We start from the raw sequence: 25,903 nt of genomic DNA on the forward strand, positions 1-25,903 counted from the left end.
CTCCAAAAAAATGCAAACAAGCAAACAAATCTCAAAAGTTTTTATTTTCTGGAACTTTCTTTTCCCAAGCAACTGACCTATTTTCTTCTGGGTAGGAATTTCCTGCTACCAAGTGTAACGTAAAAAGCTCTCTCAACCAGGAAGAGGCAGGATTAAAAAAAAAAAAAATCGATAGATTCACCACAGATCCTGCCACAACAGAATTGCCCTGGGGTGAAATGCATCTGCTAGTGATTCCTGAACAATGGTAGTCAAAGGCCTTGACATTGGATCACATATCCCGAGCATCTGCAAATAACTGAACATTAAAGAAATGAGACCAGGCTACTTGATTTCTACTTGTTTTTCTAAACATGAAATGGAATATTCAGACTGTCTCTTCGATCCCATGTGGAACCAAGTTCCTCCTAGGGCGAGTGCTTGGAAGTACCAACTGGCATGTGAGTTGGTATTTTGATCTTCTTATCATTTTAAGACTTTCCTTCCTATTCCTTGCCCTCCCACCAGCTTTACAATCCTGTAAATACCAGGGACAAAGGAAAGGCTTCCCCTCTTGTAGCCAGCTCATAGGAGACCTAGAATTTCCCTCCTGTGAGGCCAGCACACCCTACTTCTGCATAGGACATGCCAGGATTGTCCCTCAGGCAATCCCCTCCTGCACCCTGGGGAATAAGTGGAGAAGTTTTTTTAATTCCCCAGATGTATAGGGACCGACTATGCTGTGTAGTATATGTGACTCCCATTCCGCAAACTCAGATATGAAAGAAATAACACATATCTTTATTGAAATCAAATTGAATGAGACTCTAAACCTCCCTTCCACTGGGTTGGCATAAAAAGTAATCTTATTCTTGATTGGCAGGGTGAGTTTGGGTGCCCCAGAGTCCAAGATTGGGCCTTGTCAGGTGCCCCACAAGCCAGGCACTGCCAGGGAGCAAGGACTGGGCTGTGGTTCCTTCTCAGGCGAGGCCACCATATGGCCCATACATGGTCCCCCATAGTGATATATTACACCTGCTTCCCTCTTTCTCTCCCTCCTTACAGTGAGACACCTCTTCTGTCTTTTCAGCATCTTTCCAATCATGTCCAGTTGGAGCACCTTATGGTGAAGTCATGTTACTTGCCTGGACCCCCAATGGGACACCTGGTCCTCAACCCCTTTGAGAAACTCAGACTTCTCAGAACACAGAGGGGCCGTCCACAGGCAACTTCCACTTCCCCATTGCAATCAAAATGTCCTGGACAAGGCCGAGTCATTGTTGGTGGTCTTTGTTTACCATGTTTCAACGCACATTTATTTACTTAAACACATTAAGGCACCAGTTTCCTGTTCGGGCTCCCATCGTTCCAACACCTGCCGTCGTTTGTGACTCATCCTCTGCCTCTGTTGCCTCTCACGTGTGGTGACTTGTTTCCTCATGTGTTTGCTGACCTCCGTTGGGAGCTCCTGTTCCCTGGAACTGTACCTGGATCCGAAGTGTGTTCCTTCAAGAGAGGGTTCATGTTTGCTTCTGCCTGCCACCCGGGAATCCTCTTAAAATTGGAGGCTTAAGATTTGGGGGAGAGGAGGCCTTGAAAACTATGAACTGTGGCCATAGATCAGATGAGTGTAGGCTTGTGGTTAGGAACGTTCGTGGGAGACTTTTTTGGGAGCCTTTTCATGGGAGCCTTTTGGTTTTCCTCTTGCTTTACTGGGAGCCGAGATTTAGACAAACAAGTGTCCTTATTGTTGTTCCATCTGGTGGTTTTTTTCAAGCTCAGGAGTGGGGCTCGTTAGAGGTCCTGGCTTCGGGTAGGCCTCTCCGGTCTGACATTCCAGCTTGTGTGGTCCTCGGCTCTACCCTCCACCACCAGAGCTATATCCTCTTAAAGCCCAGGGTCTAGAACGCTGTGGATGGCAAATGCCTGTGAGGTGAATGGCAGTGTTGGTCTTCTCTGGCATCATTTCAAGGCCTTAACATTTTCCCTTTCATTCCCTTCCCCTTAACCATACATTTATAAAGTTAGGTAAGGGAGGTTTCTTCAAAGCCCTAGGTGGCCATATTGTCCACGTGACTTCCTACCATAGCCTCTCTTTTTTTGTTCCTATTATGATCTCTCTCTCTCTCTATCTCTATCTCCTCTTCCCTTAGTTCTTCTGACACTTTGATAACCAGATTCCTGTATTACATCTTCTCTCTTCTGAACACTCACTGTAATTTGTTTCCCCACTGGGCCTCTGATGCAGACACAATTCCTGAGTCTGACTCAGCTCCTCAGCCCTCACCACCGTCTTCCTTCTCACCTCCCCACGGCAGGGACCAGTAACTGGAGCTGCAAAGTGGGTTGTGGGTAAGAAACTACAAAGCTAGAATAAACTTGAGCATCTCACACGCATCATTTAATGCAATTGTATAAATTAGCATATGGGAAAGAAAAAGAGTTTGGGAGTTGGTGCTGGTTCAGATTTTCTGTGCACTTGCTGGCAGTGTTCCTGTGGCGGGATACTTGGGGTATGCGCTGTGGATTGAATTAAGTTCTGCAAAAAAGATATGTTGAAAATCTCACCCCCAGTACCTCTGAGTGTGATCTTATTTGGACAGAGAGTCACTCAGATGTAATTAGTTGGGGGTAGGGTCTTACAGGAGTACTGGGGGGTCCTTAGTCCAATAGGAGCAGGGTTCTTAGAAGAAGAGGAGGAGATGCAGATGCCAGGACACATAGGGGGTCATGCCATGGGGGGACCCGGGCAGAGACTAGAGGGATGCAACCACAAACCAAGCACCCCAAGGCTCCACAGCCACTGCTGGGAGCTGGGAAGAGGCCAGGAAGGATTCTATCCAGCATCTCAAGGGAGCACGGTGCCCCTGTCCCCTTGAATTCAGACTTCCAGGCCCTAGGACTGTGATAGAATAAATTGTTGAGTGAAGCCACCTAGTTTGTGGTTCTTTGTTAGGGCAGCCCCAGCAAATGAGCAAACGAATACATTTTGAGTCAGTTTCCTCATCTATAAAAGTGGGCAGTAACACTTTATAGAGTTGTAAAGATTAAAATGAGACAGTGTGTGCACAGCATCTGGCTTCTAGAAGGCAAATAGGATATAGTAACTGTTAGCCTCACTTTGCAGTATGGAGGGGACTGGCTGTGCCTGGCCGTATGCACAACTCCATTCCCATCAAAGGGGGCCTGCCACCCCATAGGCACCCCCACCTGGGCGTGCACGCACACACCTGCACCCACGTGTACAGGCACACTCTGTTCTATGTGTAGCCCTGTGTTACGTTGTAGCAAAGCCTGATGGACTTCCTTCCCTTTCAGAACTTCAGGATATTCGTTTTCAGCCAGGCCCCACCTGTAGGAAAGGTTTGGCCAGAGGTGAAGGAATCTGAACCCAGCAATGGCCCAGGAGACAGGACGGTTGGAGAACACGACGCTCTCGGCTTGGCCCCTGCCCCACCTGGAAGCACTGCTCCCTGTGGCTTGAACATCTGCGGCCTTAACTCACGACCACAAGGAGTTGCCAGTTGTAAAAGTTGAATAGAAAGTGCAGTTGTTTTACATTTGCCAGAGTGTTTGCCTGGGATCGATCAAAATGCCATAACCTCTGTTCTCTTTATTTAAAAAAAAAAATTGTCACGATACCCCAAACTCAGACGGAGAGAGACAGCATGGGTTTGTTTGGGTTGGGCCTGAATCTGTGTGGGGATCACGGGGAGAAGGGACTCTGTTAGCACCGGATCCCTCCCCAGTAGCAGAGGCAGCTGCTTGTCATTTTTAACTACCATCTAGGAACACTCAAAAACAACTTTTTGGAGCAAATAGGTTAACTCTCCAAAATGTCCACCATGGGAATGAAAAACAGAGATGCTGCAGCCTCACACGATGCACAAGGAGAGCCCAGCGCTGGAGAGAGCATGGATGTGCCCCCGCCCCTGGTGTCCCCCCATTTCTGGCTACCAGCTGCTCTGAGCTGGAACTGAGGCCGCCACAGACCCGGATGCGGCCTGCAAATATGTGCTCGGCACTCCTCGACAGCACCAGCTCTGCTCCCTCTCCTCCAGTGGCCAAACAGAATCTTCAGGATTCTAGAAAGAAAGCAGAGCTCAGGACTGACCTGCTCCCTGTCTGAGTCATCTTGTCGTTGAGCCACAGATGGATGGAGGTTGAGAGCCATTAACAGCGCACCTCTCCAGCAAACACATGACCGCCTGAAGAGAAACAGTCCCCGGGAACTCTAAACAGCAATTAGGCAAAATCCTAAATTACAGAGTTCTCACTCTGCAGAAAAATGCAAATTATAATTTTGCCTCCTCCAAAAGCCCACAGCCTGGGTTTGCCCTCCATCTGCAAAATGCCTCCCTCCTCCAAAGCAATCCCCCCAAGAGGCTCTCCTGGGCAGGCCAAGAAAGGGGACTCAGCGTGGGTCACGTCAGCATGTGCACCCTTCCCTCTGAGATCTGGGGGCGGGGGGAGAGAAACAGAGACAGGGAGAGAATCTCTTCTGCAGTGTTTTATCACCCATGACTGTGCGTGGGGCGCTGTGTGCTGTACCCTGCTGGGGGTAAAACAAGGTATGAGACGTGACCCCTATGCCCAAGTAGTTTCCAATCTTAAAAGAAAGGGGGGGGGTGGGCAAACCTAGCAGTTTCTTCAAGCACTTAATTTTATGCCACAGGTACTTGTGGCTGTAGAAATTCAGAGAAGGGGGAGGCAGAAGTGGTCCTTGGGGAGGAGCCCCAAGGGTGGGCCCCAAGGACAGGTGGAATGAGCTGGAGAGATGGAGGGGGAAGGAGAGGCCCAGGAGAGGGAAGCCCGCAAAGTCCTGGGATGGCCCCATGGGGCAAGAAGCCACCGTCACCCTTGACTGACCAGAGGTGGCCCTCTGCCCTCCACGCCTCCCTTGTGGGCCCCAGGCCAGCCTGAGGACATCACCCCTGCTTTAGGCCTCGTGCCAGCACTTTCCAGGTTAGGGGCCACGATTCCCTCTGGGCCTTGTTCTCCGGCCATCAGCCCCCGTGTCTCCCAGGGGCCTGGGGGTCTGGGGGGCAGGGTCTGTCCTTCCCTTCACCCCAGCCCGGGACTCGGGGCCTGGGATGCAAGGCCGCCGGCCTGGCCTGTTGCGGGAAGGGCGAGAGAAGAAGAATGTGATGACTGGGGACCGGGCCCTGTAGGACAGACACCTGCTCGTGCATCTTCTGTGTTCTTTCCCCATCCCCTCCCTGGCTGCTCAAGAAGTGGGGAGCGGGGTGGCTCGGGGTCTGTGGCCCTGCCCGGAAGGTGTCAGAGGAGCTCCGGCTGCATTCCCGCAGGGCGCCGGGCTCCCCTGCCCTTTTTTATTGGGGGGCAGAGTGTTGTAGTATCATCTCTGGAGCTGCCTCTTCCAGCTCCGTCCCAGTTTTTCCTGCACATTATGCTCCAGAGCCAGTGGGCTCCCTCCCCAGCAGGACATGGGGTGTCCTCCCCTCCTTGGTGGCGTTTGGAGACCACTCTGCCACGAGACTACAGCTCCACAGAGCCCCAGGGTAATGGGGTACGGGCGGCCCCCCACCTGCTGCCCCCCGGCCGAGGCCTGCGTGGCCACTCGGCAGCCTGGGCTGTGGGAGAGCAGCTTCCTGGGGCAGCAGGTCCGAGCTGGGCCTGCGGAGCAGGTGCGGGGCAGCTAGGAGGGCGAAGCAAGGGGCACCAGGACCCCCCTGGACTGCGCAGGATGGGGGCCTCCCGGGGGAGCCCGGGAAGGGGTCAGCTCTCCAAGGGCCTTGAGCCCCACACGGAGAACTTACCCTGTGGTATCGGAGCCATCAGGGGGCGCCTGGGGGCTCAGCGGTTCAGCGGCTGCCTTCGGCCCAGGGCAGGATCCCGGGGTCTTGGGATCGAGTCCCGCATCAGGGTCCCCGCATGGAGCCTGCTTCTCCCCCTGCCTGTGTCTCCGCCTCTCTCTCTCTGTGTCCCTCATGAAAGAAAAAAACCTTTAAAAAAGAAGAGCCATTAGTGAGTTTCCAGCGGAGGAGACGTGGTTACATCTGTGTTTGGGAAAGATGCCCTCAGCTTTGCTATTTTCAGCTCTGAAGGGTTGTCTGGGTTAATGAATCACTTTTTACGGGTCTGGTCTCGTGCGCACGCATCCATCAATAACCCATCTCTCATTCATTACCCGGACACCCAGGCCACTCGGATTCATGGGGATGTGGGGGGCAGTCGAGAATTCTGAGTGGGAGCCTTTGGGGTCCCTCTGACCCGAGGTGTTCTATCCCCTCATGTCCCGAGGCCAAATCTAATGTCTCCGCAAGTTATTCGGATGTTTTAAATCTCTCAGTTGCATGCCGCACCGGAGCTAAGTTTGCTGTATACTTGCTCCAACCGTAGAGGAGGTGTGTAAATCATCTTGATTACTGGGTAAATCAAGAGGATGTGTGTGGGCGAGAGTCTGATGTCTGATGTTGGGGATGCACAGCGCTAATAATAATCTCTGTGCTTGTGCAGCATCACAGAGCCAAGAGGCTTCCACCAGCTGCCACCTCACTTGACCTGTTAACCACCGAGGCCTGGGCCCTAGGCTCGGGCTGCCCGGATGGACCCGGCCTTTGCCACTCTGCAGCTGTGCAACCTCGGGCAAGATACTTCACCTCTCTGTCCTCGGTCTATAAGAGAGAAACTAAGTCGGAATCTACCTCCTGGGAGTGTTGTAAGGACTGAACGAACAATACGTGCCCAGGGCTCAGAATAGTGGCCGGTGCACGAGGAGCAGGTCCTAATACGCTGACCGCTATTTCTTCTCCTCCTGGCCACCGAAAGACAGCCAGAATTGGACTCCAGTGTGTCACTTTCCCATGGGCTCGCCACCCATTCTTGGTCCTTCCAGGTGCAAGGAAAGAGCCCGTGGTGGCGGTCCAACATTTGTGAAGTTCCCATTTGTATTTATCCCCCAGCTTGATTCTGGAATGCGTATAGGCCTGTTTGTTTCCTTGGACTGTGTCCGTCCCTGGCTCATTAGTAATTAATATATTTGGAGGTATTTAGGATTGGGTGCCTGGCAGTGAATTACTCTACGTAATTGTTGTGAATTCAATCAGGGGCATTTGTATTCCAGGTTTCTAGAATATTCTAGGCACTCACGGAAGTTCGGTGAATGAATAAGCAGCCTGAAGGGCGACGGTAGAAGGTGTCATTTGGGCTAGTGTAGATTCATTATCCTTCACACACATCACACGTTGAGTCAGTACTGCGAGTACTTATAAAATGATCTCATTTAATTTACTAAGTGCGGAACTTAAATCATACCGTAAAGCGGAACACAGTCATGAAATCACATCAATGAATTCTGGTCAACTGACCAGATTCTTTGTACTTGATAAACTTTAAAATGCAAGTGTTTATTGATTTAGATTAACCATGGCTTAAGAAAACTAAATTTATAAACACAAAATTGGCAAGTGAGAAGTTATTTGACTTACAAGAGCATTCTTCAATTTTACAGAAAAGGTATTCATTGGAAGTCTTCATAAATTTCAAACTTCCCATGGTGTTAAATAGAATTCAGTTTACTGAAATTCCTTTTTTGGAGTGGGGGAATACATTCACTCTACAAAAAAAAAAGAAAATCCAGCTTTAGGGTACTGATACTTGAATAGAAATGGTCCAAGAACAAATGTAGATGCTAAGGAGGCTATAGAACTTGTAAAAGATTAAAATATAGAAATGTAGGAAAGATGCAAGAGGGGAGAAAGAATGAAAATGACTAAGAAAGGAAGGGAGGAAGAGGAAGAAGAATGTCAGGAAGGCTAAAGCCCCAAGGCCTATGGGATACCCTAAATACAACAAAAGGAGTTTATGTTGTCATCCCTAGCTTAGAAGAACAGAGACAGCTAGACCCCACTGGGGCACGCAGTGTCATACTAGCAGGTGGCAGAGAGAAAGAAGCTTCTTAACTCTATCAGGAACAGGTTCAGCATCCACTCAGGCAGGATCTTGACTCTCAAGGGTAGAGCCAAATGCTGCAGGATTTTGACTTAAAATCCAACTGCTACCACTCATGACTACATCAAACTGTCCGGATCTCTACGCTTGGGTTCTTTTTCTGCATCTAAGTTGGTAAATTGGCTCAACCTTTGATTCAACCTTTGTTTCTCATTCTTTGACGTAATGTTTTGACCACTTCAAGATCCAGGATCTCCTGTGTCTGAGATCTCCCAGCCAGCATACACCTTTATGATTCTTCAGTCTTTTGGCTCAGTTGGTAACTCAGTCTCTCCTTATTTCCTCCTTTGTAGAGCTACTACATTGGAGAACAGAAGCTTGCTGTAGACCAGAGTGTACACTGATTATAGCAGAGCATTTGATGAAGCGGCTCACTTAAATCTCAGTGGCAACTTGCACACTGTGGGGTAATAGAATTAGGTCAGAAGTGTTTCCTGAGAGTGTTTTGTGGGATTCAAGATGATATCCTTACATGCAGACGCAGGTAACAGAGCATTCCATGTTCTTAACAGTTCATTGGGCGCAATAATACTCTGAGAATTTGGTTTTTTTTTTTTCAATTTTTAATTTTTTAAAAATTTATTTATTTATTTATTTATTTATTTATTTATTTTAGAGAAGAGAATGGGAGAGGGAGTGGGGCAGGGAGGGACAGAGGGAAAGAGAGAATCTCAAACAGATTCCCCATTGAGCGTGGAGCATGACATGGTGCTCGATCCCACGACCCTGGGATTGTGACCTGATCTCAAGTCAAGAGCCATACAGACGCTTAACCAACTGAGCCACACAGGTCCCCTCAGAATTTTGTTGTTGTTGTTGATGTTGTTTTTGTTGTTTTAAGTAAATCTTAATATTTAGAGAAACAGTTCCTTTATCAGAAACATTCTGAAAAACCCCACATTTGAGCAGTACTCAAAGGATGCTATTCAGTGTTAATTGGTGAAGACATTTCTAGTCCAGATCAAAAGGCTCTGTACTTGTCCCTGATCAGTTCAATATTTTTTTTTTAAATCCGTGACTTCGAGTAAAAGGTAAAATCCATGCCTATAAATTGATGTGGGAAGATGATTAATGTAATGGAAGACAGAGTCAAACTTAAAAATAATGTAAACGGTGACTACTCAGTGTTGTGTTCCTTTTTGACTTGAATCCTATACTATCTGACTATATGAAGAGTTAATTGCACAAAGGGGGGAGCTGACTTAGCAACAGTTCTTGCACAATCCACAAGCACAATCTGAGTCAACAAGGTAATGCTAATACAATCCTGAAGCCACATTAATAGAAGTTTATTGTCCAGACCACGTCTGGAGTATATATTCTATCTTAGATACTACATTTTAAGAGGACCACTTGGGACTAAATTATGTGTAGAAGTGGTTGGACAGGATGAAAAAATCCATTATATGAAGACTGAAGCCATTAAACATGCTTAGCTAGAATAAGAGAAAACCCTAGGAAGACAGAATATGGATTTTTCTTCACATATAAAGGATTATTATGTGTACATTGTATAAAAATTGATCTGTGTGCTCAAAGTGCAGATAGTAAACCAGAGGGTAATGGTCAGATTTCACTTCAATATGAGACCTTTTCATGGTTTGGGCCGCCTGGGTGACTCAGTCGGTTAAACGTCTGCCTTGGGCTCCAGTCATGAACCCAGGGTGCCGGGATTGAGCCCCTCATCCGGCTCCCTGCTCAGTAGGGAGTTTGCTTTTCCCTCTCCCTCTGCCCCCGTCTCAAATAAATAAATAAAATAGATCTTAAAAAAAAAAAAAAAGACCTTCCCATGTTTCCTATAGTCCAATGGTAGAATAGGTTGTCCTTGTAAGTAGGAAGTGTGCCATCATGGGAAGTTCTCAAGCCAGGTGCTGAATGCCCAAGCGTCGGAGGTAAAGAAGTGGTGACATCAGAAGACACTTTGAGCTTGGATTCTAAGAGTTTTTCTGGTCATTTAAATACTTAACTACCTCATTTGGGGGGATGATAGCTGGGATTGCCTAGCCTGTCCTTTTGACATTTCACAGAATCTTGTCCCATGTCTAATCCTCTAGAAAGTTTCTGCTTTTAATTCTCAGTTCGATCTGAAAATGAGAATTGGTAGGAACTGCCTCCACTGAGGTCCTGAGCTGCCCTCCTGCTGGCTCCTGCCCTTCCTTCGGGTCATGTCTAGCTCATTCTTCACTGCTGTGAGATACCCCATACCTTTACAACAAATTCCTCTTTTTGTTCATACTGGCATGACTGGGTTTCTATTCCTGGCAAAGTAAAGAACTTCAATTATGTCCCAGCCTAGTGCCTTTTATAATATGATCTCATCAGAAGATAGTTCAGGTTTATTTAAGCAAGGAGTTTGGTCATATTTTTACAACATACTTCCTTCCCATCCTAATGCCATAGGCATTGAACTTCCCAAACACTAGAGCAATAGGACAGTGAATCTGATTTGAGCCTCATAGGAATTCATCCTTGAGAGGATATGGTATTTGTAAGAACCCAAAGCAGGCTGCTGTGAACAGATTTGTTTACATTTCAATTTTTAAAAAATACATGTCCTACAGTGCACATTTCAATTGGAAGGCAGCCCTCCATTATGTCGATACTAATTTCTCTCTGAAATGTCTCACTAATGGTGTAAGTTTTATACCTATTGTTTCTGGCCTGGAACCAAGAAAATGGCATAGCCACTAAAAGTTCACTTGTTACACAGCTGGTCTGACAGTTAATTAATAGGCTTTATTAGGGCTGGAGGGCGGGAGGCCTCCCTGAGCCAAGTTTGGGACCCAATTGGCTCTCAAAGGTCAGGTGCTCTGAAGCTCAAACGTCATGCTGTTAACTCCCTGAACTCTTGGCAAAGCCCAGCTTTCTGTTTTGAAATTAATGGCCTCATGTCTCTCGTGAACAGGTCCTGTTAGAGATCAAAGCAATCTTTCATAACCTTGTTTGGATGAGTTAAGGGAAAATGAACCAGAAACATGAGGATTAAATGTCCCTTAAAACTCCCCTTGGGGTGTAAGTACTGAGAAGAAATGTGTTGGGCCAAATCATGTACGGGAGTTTATCAGACCCTAAACATGTGGTGGAAACAGAGCAAGGTTTCTGGCAAACTGAGGTATGTCTGGGTTTGCCTCTACCTAATTGGTCTGTATTATGGCCCTTAAGCCCCCTGAAAGTGCCTGTGCTCTCCTGAGGATGGGGTGCTCCCACCTACGGAGCTGAATCTCCTCAAATGGACCAATTGTAACCAACTAAAATTTAAGTTGTTTCATTCGCTTCAAGTCACTTATTACATGAAGTGATTCTGCAGTTTTACGTGTCTCATTGGGCTCCAAATAGAAGAAATAATAATGTTATGATGAACAAAAATGATTCTACATAAAATTGCAAAAACATGGTGCTCTCAACGATGTGTCTGTGACATCTGTGACATCAGAGATGCATGCTAACTCAATCTGTCTTCAAATATCTCTGTATCTGATCTAAAACATTTATCCTAAAAAAAATAAATAAATAAAACATTTATCCTGAAATTAGTAGCACCTCCAAATCTACATTTAATCAAAGGGATATCCATAAAAGGTAGAAAGGAGAGAGGGTGTTGGGAGAGAAATGAATATCTCATGAACATCCATGAGAGGAAATATAGCTTGGGAATAATCTGTCTCCTAAATGTGCAATGATTGTAAGACGAGAGAGGGCTTTGTGTATTTGCATTTGTTCTTACCGAGGTGAAATTCACGTAACAAAATTAACCTTTTTAAAGTGAATAGTGCAGTGGCATTTAGTATACTCACAATGTTGTGCAACCACCACCTCTGTCTGCAAACCATTTTAATCACCCCAGAAAGAAACCCTTTATCCAGTATATGGTTGCTCTTCAATCCTTCCTGTCCCCAGGCCTCAGCCACCACCAATCTTCTCTCTGATTCTGTGGACTTACCTCTTCTGGATATGTCATATCAATGAAATTGGGCGATAAGTGATGATGTGCATATGGCTTCTTTCACTTAGCGTAATATTTTGAGGTTCATCCGCACTGTAACGTGTATTGACCCTTCATTCCTTTTTGTAGGCTAACTAATATTCCACCATCTGTACATATAGTATATTTATCCATTCACCCACTGGTGGTCATTGGGGTTGTTTCTACCTTTTGGCTACTGTGAATAGTGCTGCTACAAACATGTGTACACATGTGAACACCTGCCTCCAATTCTTTGGGTAGAAAAACAGGAGTGGAACTGTCTGGGTTAGCATTTCAGAGTCCTGAAGCCACCAAGGGAGAAGAAAAAAGAGAGGTCATGGTGATTGCTGGAGGGCTGGTGCTACCTGTCAAGGGCAGCTAGGAGAGCTCTTGCACAGAGGGCTGAGAACAGTGTTCATGGAAGCTGGGGGCATACCCCTTGGGCTGACTTTGTGTACTGCTCGCCCTATGGTCAAGGGTAAGAACGCACTACAAACTCCATATGGGCAGAATCACCAAGGATTCACATTTCTCAAGACTATAAGTTTGGGTCACTTGGGCAGGCAAAGAATCTCAATCAAACGAAAAGCTGGCAAAAAGCAGGGTGAAGTGTGGAGCAGAATAGGTATCAATCCAACATTATTCTTATGATCGGTTGCAAAAAAGTGACTGGGATGCCTGAGTGGCTCAGTGGTTGAGAGTTTGCCTTCAGCTCAGGGCGTGATCCCAGGGTCCCGGGATCGAGTCCTACATCGGGCTCCCTGCATGGAGCCTGCTTCTTCTCTGCCTATGTCTCTGCCTCCCTCTCTCAGTCTCTCATGAATAAATAAATATTTTTAAAAATTGATTTAATGTGGGTGCCTGGCTGACCCAGTCAAAAGAGTGTGTGTGACTCTTGATCTCAGGGTCATGAATTCGAGTCCCACATTGGCTGTGGATGTTACTTAAAATAAATACAACTGAAAAAAAATTGATTTGGCAATCAAGTGTTTTTTACCTCCTAACCACCCAAAAAAGACACTAGTCTTAGATTATTTTAGCAGTGAATTTTACCAAACCTTCAAGGAAAAGATACCCTCCATCTTATATAAGCTGCTACAGACAATGGAAAAGGACAGTAGGCCACTTAATTTATGAAGCTAGTATAGGCTTGACACCAAAATAAAGCAAGGACAGTACAAGCACAGGGATACCTTGTTTTATTGCACTTTGCAGATACTGTTTTTTTTTTTAAACAAATGAAGATTTATGGCCACCCTGTGTTGAACAAGTCTATTGGTGCTATTTTTTTTCAATAGCATTTGCTCACTTCCTGTCTCTGTTGCACTTTGGCAATCTTCTCAATATTTCAAACATTTTAATTATTATATTTGGTATGGTGATCTGTGACCAGTGATTACAACTCAATGAAAAAAAGCTCAGATGATGATTAGCATATTTTAGCAATAAAGTATTTTTTTAACAAAGGTATGTTCTTTTTAAAGACATTGTGCTATTTGACACTTAATAGCTACAATATAGTATCAACATAACTTTTATATGCACTGGGAAACCAAAATATTTGCTTGAATCACTATTGTGATATTTGCTTTATTGTGGTGGTCTAGAACCACATCCGCAGTATCTCTGAGGTATGCCTGTACAAGAGAAAGACACCTGTAGAATAATATCACTTATAAATGTAGACTGAAAGTCTTAAATAAAGAGCAAATTAAATCCATCCAGTGTATTTTTTAAATGATCATTACTTGTTTTTGTTTATCCCAGAATTGTGAGAACATCAGAAAGGTCCATTGGTGGAAGTTTCCCATTTACGCAGATTAAAAATAAATTATAACACATCTTATTGTGTACATTTAATACCCACTGTTATCTGAAAGAGAAACTCTTAGGAAAAACTAGAAATAGAAGGGAAGTTCTTTAATCTGATAAAACCTAGAGCAGTGACATCACATACTTCTGAAATAGTCCCATTAAAAGCAAGAACAAAGCAAGAAGGGCAGTTATAGCTGCCACAACTCAATATTATGCAGGAAATACTAGCTAGTGCATTAAGAAGAAAGGAAGAAAGGAGGAAAAAGCAAAGAAAAAAATGTGTGCAGTTTTTCAAAGGAAATGAAAAACTTTTAGGCATAGAAAATGCATAAACATCAACAGATAAACTATTAGAAGTGATAAAAAAAATTCAGCAAGGTTGCTGATTACAAGAGCGACGTATAAAATTCAGTGTTTCTTTGCCTATATCTCAGCAAGAACAAATTAAAAAATAAAATTGAAAAAAAAACCAAACTCAGATCATAGCAAAAACCATATAAAGAACCTAAGGAATCCATGTCACAAAAAAAAAAAAAAGGAAAGAAAGAAAAAGGGAATCCATGTCACATGAAATGTTTAAGAGCTTTATGGAAAAAATGATAAAACTTTGTTAAAGATATAAAAGATCTGAGTAATGGATTAAAAAGACTCAAAAGCATTAAAAATGTCGGTGCTGCCTAAATTGTCCCTAAATTTTACTAAATTCCAAACCAAACCCTGCAGCACTTTTTTGTTTACAAATTGATGATAAAATTCATGTGAAAATTATGAAAAAAGAATCATCTTGACAAAGAAGAACAATGAGGTGGGCAGACGAGTTGCCCTGCAGATGTCAAGACAACCAAGTTTCAGAAGTTAAAATACAGTGGGCTGGGCAGAGGGCAGGTGCTGGGGCCAAATAGAGAGCCCACCCCAAATCTGTGCATCCCGGAAAGGGGGCTACGAGAGAGATGCAAGTAGAGAGGAGTGAGAAGAGGATAAAGGATGGAAGCGTTGGCTCTGCATTAGGTTCCTGTGCCAATTATGCAGCAAATAAATTCTGGAGGCGTTAAGGACCTCCACCTGAAAACCTGCAACCAGGAGGGAAACTACTGGAACGCGCAGGACAGTGTCTTTACAACTTAAGAGTGAATATGCCATCTGCGAACCCACCAACACCTTCCGGCTCCCCAGGCCACCTCGCGCTGGCTGCCCGCACCCACAGGCGTGCTTCCTGCAGGTAAGCGCTTTTTACCCAGACTGCTTCACGGCCAGGGCGTAGCATGTGACCCAGGCCGGCCAATCAGACGCCCCAGGAGGGCTCCGGCGGAAGTGAGGCACTTCCGGCGGAAGTGAGGCGCCTCCACAGCATCTCTGGAGCGTCGAGGGGCCCAGGTGATGTGGTCCTGGAGGTGATGGCAGATTCCTGGAAGAGCGAGTTGGTGCTGGGACTTCCTTTCATTGAAGTGGAGGCCATGGTTCCCAAAGCGCGTAAGCTCCTTACTGTTGCTCATTAATTTCTCTTCTGCTTAAACTAGTCGGACTGGATCCCACTGCTTACAACTAAACAGTAACTGACCTACAACTCCTTGGACCCGAAATCATCTTTGTTACAAAATATGCCATAATCAAAATGAGACATGGTATTAACTAAAAAAACAAAACAAAACAAAAAAAAGCCTTGGAGAAGAGATTTTGCAGGATCAATAACCAAAGAATGGATAAATATACATTTATTTTAGGGAATTTATATTTAATGGGGGAAAGAACCTAAATAAATAAGGGAATAGAAACACCCCCAATGAGGGTGGGAGGATGAGAACAGGAGATTTCCAAAAGTGGAAATCCAAATGCCTTTATGTTTTTTTCTTAAAAAAAAATACATAAATAAAATTGTATTCATGTATGCATGGAGCCCAATGGGGAGCTTGAACTCATGCCACTGATGAGACCGACATCTGAACTGATATCAGGAAACTGATGCTTAATTGACTGAGCCACCTAAGTGCCCCTGGTATTCATATTCTATGAATTTTTTCACTCAATAAAAGCATTTATGAGAGTTCCATTGGATCTTGAGTGAAAAAACTTACAGAATATGAACACCGTAATTCTGTTTACATAAAATTTTATTTTTTGTTTCTTTTTATTTTATTTTATTTTATTTTATTTTATTTTATTTTATTTTATTTGTTTTATTTATCTACGATAGTCACACACACAGAGAGAGAGAGAGGCAGAGACACAGGCAGAGGGAGAAACAGGCTCCATGCACCAGGAGCCCAACATGGGATTCGATCCTGGGTCTCCAGGATCGCGCCTTGGGCCAAAGGCAGGCGCCAAACCGCTGTGCCACCCAGGGATCCCTACATAAAATTTTAAATAAAATGTGCAAAAAAAAAAAAAAAAATGAAACAGGTAAGAAGCTGAAAGCTCTTACAGTAAGCTATGACAGTGATGTTTGGATGTTGAGAGAAAGGCCACTGAGGGTGTCAGTCAAGGAACACCAAAGACTTACGTGCATTTTGTTTCTTGGGGGAAAAAAAAAGGTTGGCAGTTGTGAATGGTCAGTCTGGATTTTTTACTCTGTTTCCCACACTTCCTTAGGAATTACCATTTGTTAAATGTGCCCCCTCTTTTTCTTTTATGAAATGTGAGAAAGACAAACTCGCCATTCAGTCTATACAGTGGATGCTGTGGATGCTGTGATACCATCACGGGATGCTGTGATACCATCGTGCGAGAAATAATAGGATACTCTGTATAAAAGCTACAAGAGGGAAACCCCATGTTGGAGTCCTCCAAAAGTAAGCTTTTAAAAAAAAAATAATTTCTGTAGCTTTATTTTCAACTCCATTTTAAATTATACAAGCACTTCATCCTCATGAAATGAACATAAAAGACCATGAAGATTCATTTATAATGATTTTAGGTCTCTAAAAATAACAAATGGTTGTTTTTTTCTTCAGCAACACCATGTTCCTTGAACCGAATCTGTACCTCTCTTAGCACCTCGATTCCAAGTCTCCCAAGGCCGCAACTGGGACACACACTTGTCATTCACAGGCCAAGCCACAGGATGCCACTGTTGCATTTTTGCTATAATAGACTTCTACTTGAGATGAATAAAGGGGGGGGGGGTGGAAGGAAAATATCTTCTTTTATAAACAGATACGCGACAACTATTTGAGGTTTAAGATTCAAATCTTATCTTTTGAGTTCTGACTAATTTTTTAAATCCCTTTACACTGGATTTTAAATACCACATATTGAAGTCATTTGAGCATTTTAGTAATTACATTCCAGAATGAAACAAAAGCAAATTATTTTGGAACCATTAAAAAATATATACGAGCACCCACAAATACGTAGAGCAAAGTCCTCTGAGAGTTAAATTCTCAAAAGTGATTTCTATGCCAGCTACATGGAGTCTGTGCCTATATTTATACTTGTTAGATCTCTGTGATACATTACTTACTAGTATTAAAACTATCTAAAATTGTTTTTTTGATGGGGCGATGTATTTTTGAAATCAGAATGTTGGATACATCAAATAATGTACTCAGAGATACTCTGCATTTCTAATCAAACCATGATTGATCATTATACTTGGCACTTTAAAATTTCCTTCTGACCCCATCTTAGACTCTAGCAAGTAATTAAAAGTTTATAAATTGACAATTTCAGGTCCCAGAGAAACTGATATTTAAAGAGAAGCATTCCTTTTGATTTATGAGTAAATAATTGTACAGCCAGGCATCTCCCATGCAGAATACATCCAATTAAGAATCTACGAATTCCTGGTCTGTGCGTATAGGAAATAAATTGTAGTCCCTCAAAGAGACTGTAGTCTAATTAGGGACACATGACACATCCATGTAAAAAAAGAAAACAATGCCATTATGAATTTGAAGTGCCATAATGTTCTAAAGTGCCCAGTTAGGAAGAGGAGAGTCCCCAGGCACTGGAACAGTCAGAAAGGGCCTTCGAGGAGGCCAAACTTGGAGTGAGCCTGCAGGCTCAGTGTCGCCTCCTTGCAGTCACGTATCCTCCACTTGGCCCAGTGCTTCCTCTGCCAACTCAGGCCCTGTCTTCTGAAGATTTTCAGAGCTCTTTGAACATAGGTTTCATTATAACTCTCAAAAAATGCTCGTTTCTGTATTCCACAAGTAGTAGGCACGAAGACTACGACCCACATGGTCCCTGTCCCTGGAGCTTCTGCTCTAATCAATGCATTGCACTGATTTGCTCACTTGAACCTGTCCCTCTCTTCCATGGGACTGTGAGCTATGAGGTGTCCCCAGCATGGAGGACAGAGCAGAGTGTGCATGAAGCTTGTTTAAACGAATGGGGTGCAGGCGGGAAGATCAAGAGTTAACAGTTGTCCAGCCAACGGCTTCTGGGAGAGAAGAGACAGTGAAATAAAGAAGGTGAAAAAGCAGAAGGACTTGGTGTGACCTGCCAGCCGCGAGGGAGAAGACGAAGCCAAACCAGCTCCCAAGTTGGCCTTACGCAGTGGGTTTGTGTGCTTATTTCTTCGTGAACCCGTGGCACCAGTAGCCCTTTTCTGTTACAGAGTTAACCATGTGCCCGCCTACTTATTGTGAAATAAATTTGCCTAATCTGCAGTAAACTGTGTTCCTGCAGCAAAGGGCAGGCCCTAGAAAGGTCAACACAGAGCGTCCCTCTGTCCTTTCTGGCTGGCAAGCGCAGCAAGGAGGTGGCAGGCCACTCGGTGCATGAGTCAGGATGCACGGGGCCCAGCTCTTCACATGCACCTGCACCCCAGACTCAGTTAATTTAGAGTTCAAGGCAATTCTTAGGGGGTCAGCATGACTCATAGGAGTAGGACATGAGCAAAGTGAGGGGCTGAGCAGTTGTAAAGTCATAAATTTTTAAACTTAACTAAAATAGCCCGAGTCTGAATTCAGGATATTAGTTGCCTGAGCAACAGAGAGGTTAAAGCAGCAATAAATTATGGCTGGTCTTATCAAATAGAGCTGTTCCTGTTTTACAGCAGGGCACTAGCACCCTCCACGGTGGCTGCCACACACAATTCAGCATGGAGAAATTATCAGCAAGTTCAACATCAAAGGAAAACAGGAGACCGTGACCCAGGTCCAAGGCCCACGCAGATTGAAGGCTTATTCTCAGCCAGTTTGGAGAACAGAAGGCCTGGGTCCTAATCTCTGTCCTTCCTAATCGTGTGACCTGTGGGTGGCTCTCCCTGCCTCCCTGACCCTTAGGCTGCCCTCTTTAAGAAAGAGATGTTATAAGGCTCCAGTGAACTGCTGGTCATGCAAACACTCTGAAAACCGGAGAATATGCTACAAAACAAACAAACCAACAAACCAAACCAAAACAAAACAAAACAAAAAAAGGTAGTGCTATCTCTAAAAGATGAAAAACAAAGTTAGTTGACTAAGAGTGACAATAAAGCTACAATATGGAACACCTGGGTGGCTCAGTGGCCTTTGGCTCAGGTCATGATCCCGGGGTGCTGGGATTGAATCCCATGTCAGGCTCCCTGCAGGAAGCCTGCTTCTCCCTCTGCCTGTGTCTCTGCCTCTCTCTCTCTCTCTGTGTGTGTGTGTGTGTGTGTGTCTCCCATGAATAAATAAATAAAATCTTTTAAAAAATAAAATAATAAAACTATAATATTTTACTAAAAACTACCTGCCAGCCAGCAGTCTGGATGAGTAAGATTCTCTGAACAAAACCCCGCATCTCTAACAACTGCAAGAAATCATTTTATGTTAATGCTTACACTTGACCTTCAGAGAACCCGTGTTCTGGGCAAGTCAGACATTTTTGGCAGAGTCCTGGATGGAGACTCAACAGCAGTGTGGTCGTTCCCTGGGGTCTTATTGCAGCTTTTGATTCATTTTGCTAGCACACTGCCTGTCCAGATGCCTCTGTCACTCATTTGGTGCCTTGCTCACCCTTCACTACTTTGTACATTCCCTCTCCCTCCCTCTCTCTCTCCCTTCTCCCCCAGCCCCTCCCCCCTTTTGCATCTCAGCCCACACATGAGTTCTCCTTCCAGCCAGGCTGATTTCCTCTCTCCCATATGCATTACTCATTGTCCTTCTCTCCTTGAAGACCAGGTCAGAGCAGCAGCGACCCAGTGACATCCACCCCGTATAAGCTCCCTTTGCTGAATAGTTGTTATCTTGCCTTCTGCCTCTCAACAGACAGCAAGCTCTTGGAGGAAGGCCCAGGAGGGACCTTATTTATTGCTGTTGACACCACATTCCCTGGGAGCCCACCTTGCACAGGTTAGAAATTCATTGTCTGGAGAGGGGGAGGGGAGGGCGAAGAAAATGCAAGTGGCTATGAGCCCATATACCTCTGATGCATGCCATGGGGGCTAGCATGGTGCCAAGCCCCAGACCTTCCTTGATGAGGAGACAGCTTTCTTTGGTCTGTAGGAATGTGGACACACGCATGTATCGAGTAGCTACCAATCCAAAGGTGAAGTGATTGAGGTGTGGGGCCGGGGCGGAGGGGGGGGGCTGAGCCAGACAAGGAGGGAAGCTGGTGGCTGTCCCCTTCTGCTCATTCTTGGACGGCAGGTGTGGGGAACACCCCCATGTGAAGATGTTCAGCCCATCTAAAGGTAGCTGAGGAACAGGGGAATGCGTATCCAACAAATGGCTGACTTCATCCCTCCTCCTGTCCCAAATGTAGTAAGGATTCAAAGACCAGCACCTCAGATTTCTTTGTTCCACCAGAGTCTTCCACACCAGCGAGCTACCTCTGGAAGGCTCTCACACAGAAGGAAGTGTGACTTTCTTGAATTTTGCCTTCATGGTCATTAGTGCATCTTCTATTGGGAAATGTCTATTCAAGTCTTGCTCATTTTAAAACTGGGTTGTTCATCTCTTTACTGTTGGTTGGTAAGTGCTGGGATCAAGTCCTTTGTCAAATACTTATGCTGCAAATATTTTCCCCAGCCTACACGGGCTCATGTGTTCATTTTCTTAGCAGTGTCTTTTGATGAGCAGAAATTTCTAGTTTCAATAATGTCTAACTTATCAGTTTTGCTCTTTGATGATTAATGGTTTTGGGGTCTTATCTGGGATGTCTTTGCCTACCACAAATCATAAAGATAGAATCCTATATTTTCTTCCAGTAGCTGATAGTCTGGATATTATATTCAGGTCTGTAATTCAGCACAAATTAATTTTTATTCATGGAGCGAGGTGGAGGTTGAGGCTCATTTTTTTTCCCTATCGTATCTGCTTTTCAGCAATATTTGTTAAAAAAGACCTTTCACTATTGGACTGGCTTAGCACCTCGGTTAAAAATCAGTTGACTGTATATGGGTGGATCTATTTCTGGAGTCATTAACCTATAATTTTTTTAACCTGTAATTTTAAAAAAGATTTTATTTATTTATTCATGAGAGACACACAGAGAGAGGCAGAGACACAGGCAGAGGGAGAAGCAGGCTCCCTGCGGGGAACCTGATGTGGGACTCAATCCCAGGACTCTGGGATCATGTCCTGCACTGAAGGCAGCCGCTCAACTGCTGAGCCACCCAGGCATCCCTAACCTGTAATTTTTTAGCAATACACTCACCTAGAGAGTGGGTCTTTCAAGATTTCCTCACCTTTGGGCTTTATTTTAAAGGGACTAAGGTAAAAAAAAAAAAACTAATAAAGGGACTAAGAGAGAATGCTTGGTTTTGAGAAAATAAAGCACATGCTTGTTAAATTATAGTTCTTTGGGGGGAAATATTTTCAGACACCGTAAGTAAGCAACATGGCAGGCATAAATCTTCCTCTGCAAATAAAATGCAGGACATGCTTGTTTTATTTTCTTGAATGAAAATTCGATTTGCCTTTAAGGTCTTATACCTCCTTTTTACCATGCTGGTAAAAAGACCATTTCAAGTCCTTCTAGAGATTTTCCCCTCCCCCTGGTTGTGAAAGAATCTTTTTTCAGGAGGTGGAAAAATTATGGGAGGGCAAGGTGGGAAGTGGAACCTTTACTCTCCTGTCTATTAAGGGAACAATGGTATCCTTAAGGATCAAGCCTGAACCCTCCCTTAAAGGTGAGTTGGAGTGAGATAGAGGTTGGGGTTCATTTTTTTTTTTTCTTTTAAATATTTTTTTTCAATTTTTATTTATTTATGATAGTCACAGAGAGAGAGAGAGAGAGAGGCAGAGACACAGGCCGAGGGAGAAGCAGGCTCCATGCACCGGGAGCCCGATGTGGGATTCGATCCCGGGTCTCCAGGATCGCGCCCTGGGCCAAAGGCAGGCGCCAAACCGCTGCGCCACCCAGGGATCCCTGGGGTTCATTTTTAATCCATAAGGGTACCCACATATTCCATATGTGCCAGATAGAACACGGGGATCTCAGCATAGGTTGGGAGTCTCTGAACCTCCCTAAGCTAACCCCTTGCTGTCAACTCCTTGGGTGGTGTTAGCTTCTACAGAATATGGCAGCAGATATTTGTTTTTGTTTTGTTTTGTTTTGTTTTGTTTTTCGATATTTGGTATTTTTGCCTGCCTAGTATATCTCCCTTTTTTCCAACAACAGCACTTCAATTTCTCTTTGGGAAACCACTCCTCCCTACTCTGGAATATATGGAGCTAATAAGTGATTGATTGAGCTCCTGACCCAAGATTTCAGCCAATCCTAAGCACTGAAAGTCAGCCCCTCTATGGGAGTTTCTGTCTGCTGGGCTTCAGGGAGGTGCACTGTAGACTCTGTACTTAGTGGATTCTCCTCTATGGAGGGAACCTGAGAGTGAAGCCAGCTCAGTGAGCAGCTGGGCCTTGAGAGAGAGCCAAAGACAAAAAGTCCTTCTTGTTCAACAGAGTTCAGCCATGCCTGAAGCTAGATCCACAATTTCGTGAGCCATTAAATTCTCAACTGTCAGCCTATTTAAATTGGAGTCTGTAATTGCAGTGGAAAGAGTCTTGATATACCACAACTTGGGCAGCCCAACAACCTTGCCCTTCCCAGTCTAAGGCGCGCGCTCTCTCTCTCTCCCCTTTTCCACATAGATACCATTTCTAAGCCCACCTCCAAACAGAGTCTGTCTTGAAGGAGTTACCTGCCAGGACCATCTGCTGGGAATAAGCTTAAGGAAAAGTCAAAGTGAGGATAAACATAAATTAGTGTCTCAAGATGTCCTACTGCCATGTAGATCTCTTTCTCTGTCCTGCTTGCTTATCACCGATAATTTTTCTCACTTCCTTATCCGTTTGCTCTTTCTCCCCCAGTCGTCTTGTTTCCAAGCCAGTTTTTTTTAAAGATTTATTTTTATTTATTTATTTATGATAGACATAGAGAGAGAGAGAGAGGCAGAGACACAGGCAGAAGGAGAAGCAGGCTCCATGCCGGGAGCCCGACGTGGGACTCGATCCTGGGACTCCAGGATTGCGCCCTGGGCCAAAGGCAGACGCGAAACCGCTGAGCCACCCAGGGATCCCCCCAAGCCAATTTAATGCATGAATCACTTACTTGTGCCCAGTAGTGTTTGGGATCATCAAACATAGCATCAGCTCTTGAAAAGCTCAGGTGTAATGAAAGAGAATTTAGAGCCAGGACAGAGTAAGTGAGGGGGCCTGGGTCCAAGAGACAAAGGGCAGGAAGTCAACAAATTTGAAGCTGATGATGATACCATGGAATGAGTCCTTCTGGGACGACGAGCAGGGGCAGGCTTGGATTATGGGGAGACAGTCAGGTGAGAGACCTCTAAGCTCTGATTCTGAAGGAGGGGATTTGAGAGTCCATTAAATTATAGAACCTTTCTGTTAAACAAAGCCTGAGCGATGATCCAATCTGACACAGCTAGATCCTTTTATTTCTTTTGAGTAAAATTATATCCAACCCTAAACCTCAGTCTCACAGTTTAACAAACAAGAGAGGGAAGCCAATAGTTCCCACAATAGGCAGGGGTCAAAGATGCTCCCAGGAGGTCCCTCGGGGTCTGCCAACCAGAGGAACTCAGCTCTTACCTGTTTCACTAGTGCTGCTTCCCCATTAAGATTTGTAAAAAACAAAAATTGGAAGAAGTTTGCAAAGCCAAGGAGTAGTTTACTTCCCACCCGGTGCTAACACAATTTCTGCCTTCTTTTGAGCCCCATCTGCCCCCATTCCCCACCCCTATTCCAAAACTTGGATTTAACATAATAAACCCCTCTTCGGGTTCCATACCCATCAGTGTTTGCCAAGACTCAGAACCCAGATCTGGGCTTTTGTTTCCCAACCCCCCACTGTCTCCTTTTCTCCCTTTGGGACATCACCTGTCATTTCTGGGCCAAAGACACCCAGATCTGTTAGTTTAGCCTGACCTGTATTTGTGCTTCCGCCCAGCGTCTCCCGCTGCCTGTGGGACCATTCTGGTTGGATGCTCTGCCCTCACTCAGCTCCTCTACCAGAAAGAACAGTAACCTTGCTCAGCAGAAAATTGGCCTCTTGGAAACAACAGTGGCTGCCACTGGATGGCTAGAAATGCTTTTTTGCTTGGCTGTAGCTCTTTTAATGTGATGAACATCAGCTGATTTTGTAAAAATAATAATAACTTTAAACCAAATATGATTAAATAGAAAAAAATTATCTGGAACTTTTCAGGGTTTAAATGGTGTGTGTGTGTGTGTGTGTGTGTGTGTCTGTGTGTTCTAATTTACTTTTAACCTGCTTTGCCTATCTGGATATGTGTTCATGAGATTTTAGAATTGGGAAAATTTGAGTATTGTAAGTCACCAGTTCACATTTGAAAAGTTTTTGTGCATAATATGAAACACCTTTTATAATTTATTTAAGCAGTCCACTATTGTTAGACTTTGAGTCGCTTCCAACTAAACTCCTATTGTTGGACATTTTGGTTGCTTCCAACTTGGCCCTAACAAACCAACGCAAAGCCAGAATAACTGCATGAAAATAAATTACAATAAAGGAGAAGGGGAAAAGGAGGGAAACAACCGGAGAAATTCTGGGGCGGGGGGGAGGATAGACCAACTTGCTTAAAGAAATAAAAGTTTTAAGAGCCCTTCTGTACGCAAAATTTGCCAATATTTGCCCCCCAAAAAGGAAAAAACCCACAAAGCTAACAGTGATTGTAGATTGTTCATTTTCAACCAAATTATTTTTATTTTTAGAAACTGGCTCAACTAAGTTGTTTTAAACAAAAGCATGTGCGTGTGTCCCCTTCTGGACCAACGCTTATGTAGCCAGTTAGGGTGTTCATGATCATCCAGCTATAAACGGAAAAAAGTGTTTATTTTAATATTTGTAGGATTGCCTTCTAAAACCCAGTGCCTTTTTCTCAAATCTCAAGCCCGGTGGTGGTCCTGAGATGTTGCTGACTGGTCCACCGACAGCGTGACATCTCCTTGCGTCTCCTCCTCAGCCCCGTCTCCTCCACATTGATCACCAGTCCCACTGTGACCTGTGTAGAAGGGGTGAGAAGGGTAGTTGTCTGGGTTCCAGCATTCAAAATGTTGCCTGGTACATGGGAGAAATAGAAAGCCACTCTGAAAATAAATTGTTTCCTCCTGCCCCCAATCCATCCTCAAAATAGTAAGAGGATGCTTAGTATTTTTCAAATGCTTCAATTTTTCATATTTTCAGCCACCAGAGGCCATGGTCCTAGCACCCACCACATTGGTCTTGACTATTACAAGCCTTAACCTGTCCTCCTCCAGTCTTCTGAGGACACAGATCCATCGGACCTATTGTCGGTTCAGACTAAGAAATTAAAACAAGACTCAGGTGCAGAGATTTGTCCGTAAAGTCACTATTTCCAAGGGTCCCATTTCCAAGGGAGGCAGATAGACTTCTGGCACCAAAAGTTGCTTATCTGGTTCCTTAGAGCTGCAACATTAAATTCACTCCCAGGTATGAATCAAACCGTCAGGCATTCTTTCTATCTGCTGCCAGGAACAAAGGTGAAAACCAGCTCAGGTGAGTTCCTCAGAATATACTCTATCCTTCAAGAGAACTACCGCCTGTCTTACCTCTTCCCTAGACAGCTATGATTTTTCTTATATAGATGTATGCTTTGGCAGAACCATTTGAAAGTTTCAGACATCGTGACACTCACCCGTCAGTATTTCAGCAACCATCTACCACCAAGGACATCCATCCTCCAATGCCACGACACAGTTAGGGCACTAAGGAAAACTAACATTAATTTAATAATATCTGATGTACAGTCATATTCAAGTACTA

General features: G+C 44.5%; 1 long non-coding RNA gene across 1 annotated transcript; it reads left to right on the forward strand.

Annotated features, from left to right (window-relative positions):
• Positions 1–15,068: 15,068 nt before the first annotated feature.
• On the forward strand, positions 15,069–24,260 carry LOC144310252 (uncharacterized). Its single transcript, XR_013375968.1, has 3 exons — positions 15,069–16,518; positions 19,906–19,989; positions 24,047–24,260. It is a non-coding gene; the product is annotated as an uncharacterized LOC144310252 (long non-coding RNA).
• Positions 24,261–25,903: the final 1,643 nt, after the last annotated feature.

This window comes from Canis aureus, chromosome 1 (assembly GCF_053574225.1).
Source record: "Canis aureus isolate CA01 chromosome 1, VMU_Caureus_v.1.0, whole genome shotgun sequence".
NCBI lineage: Eukaryota > Metazoa > Chordata > Mammalia > Carnivora > Canidae > Canis > Canis aureus.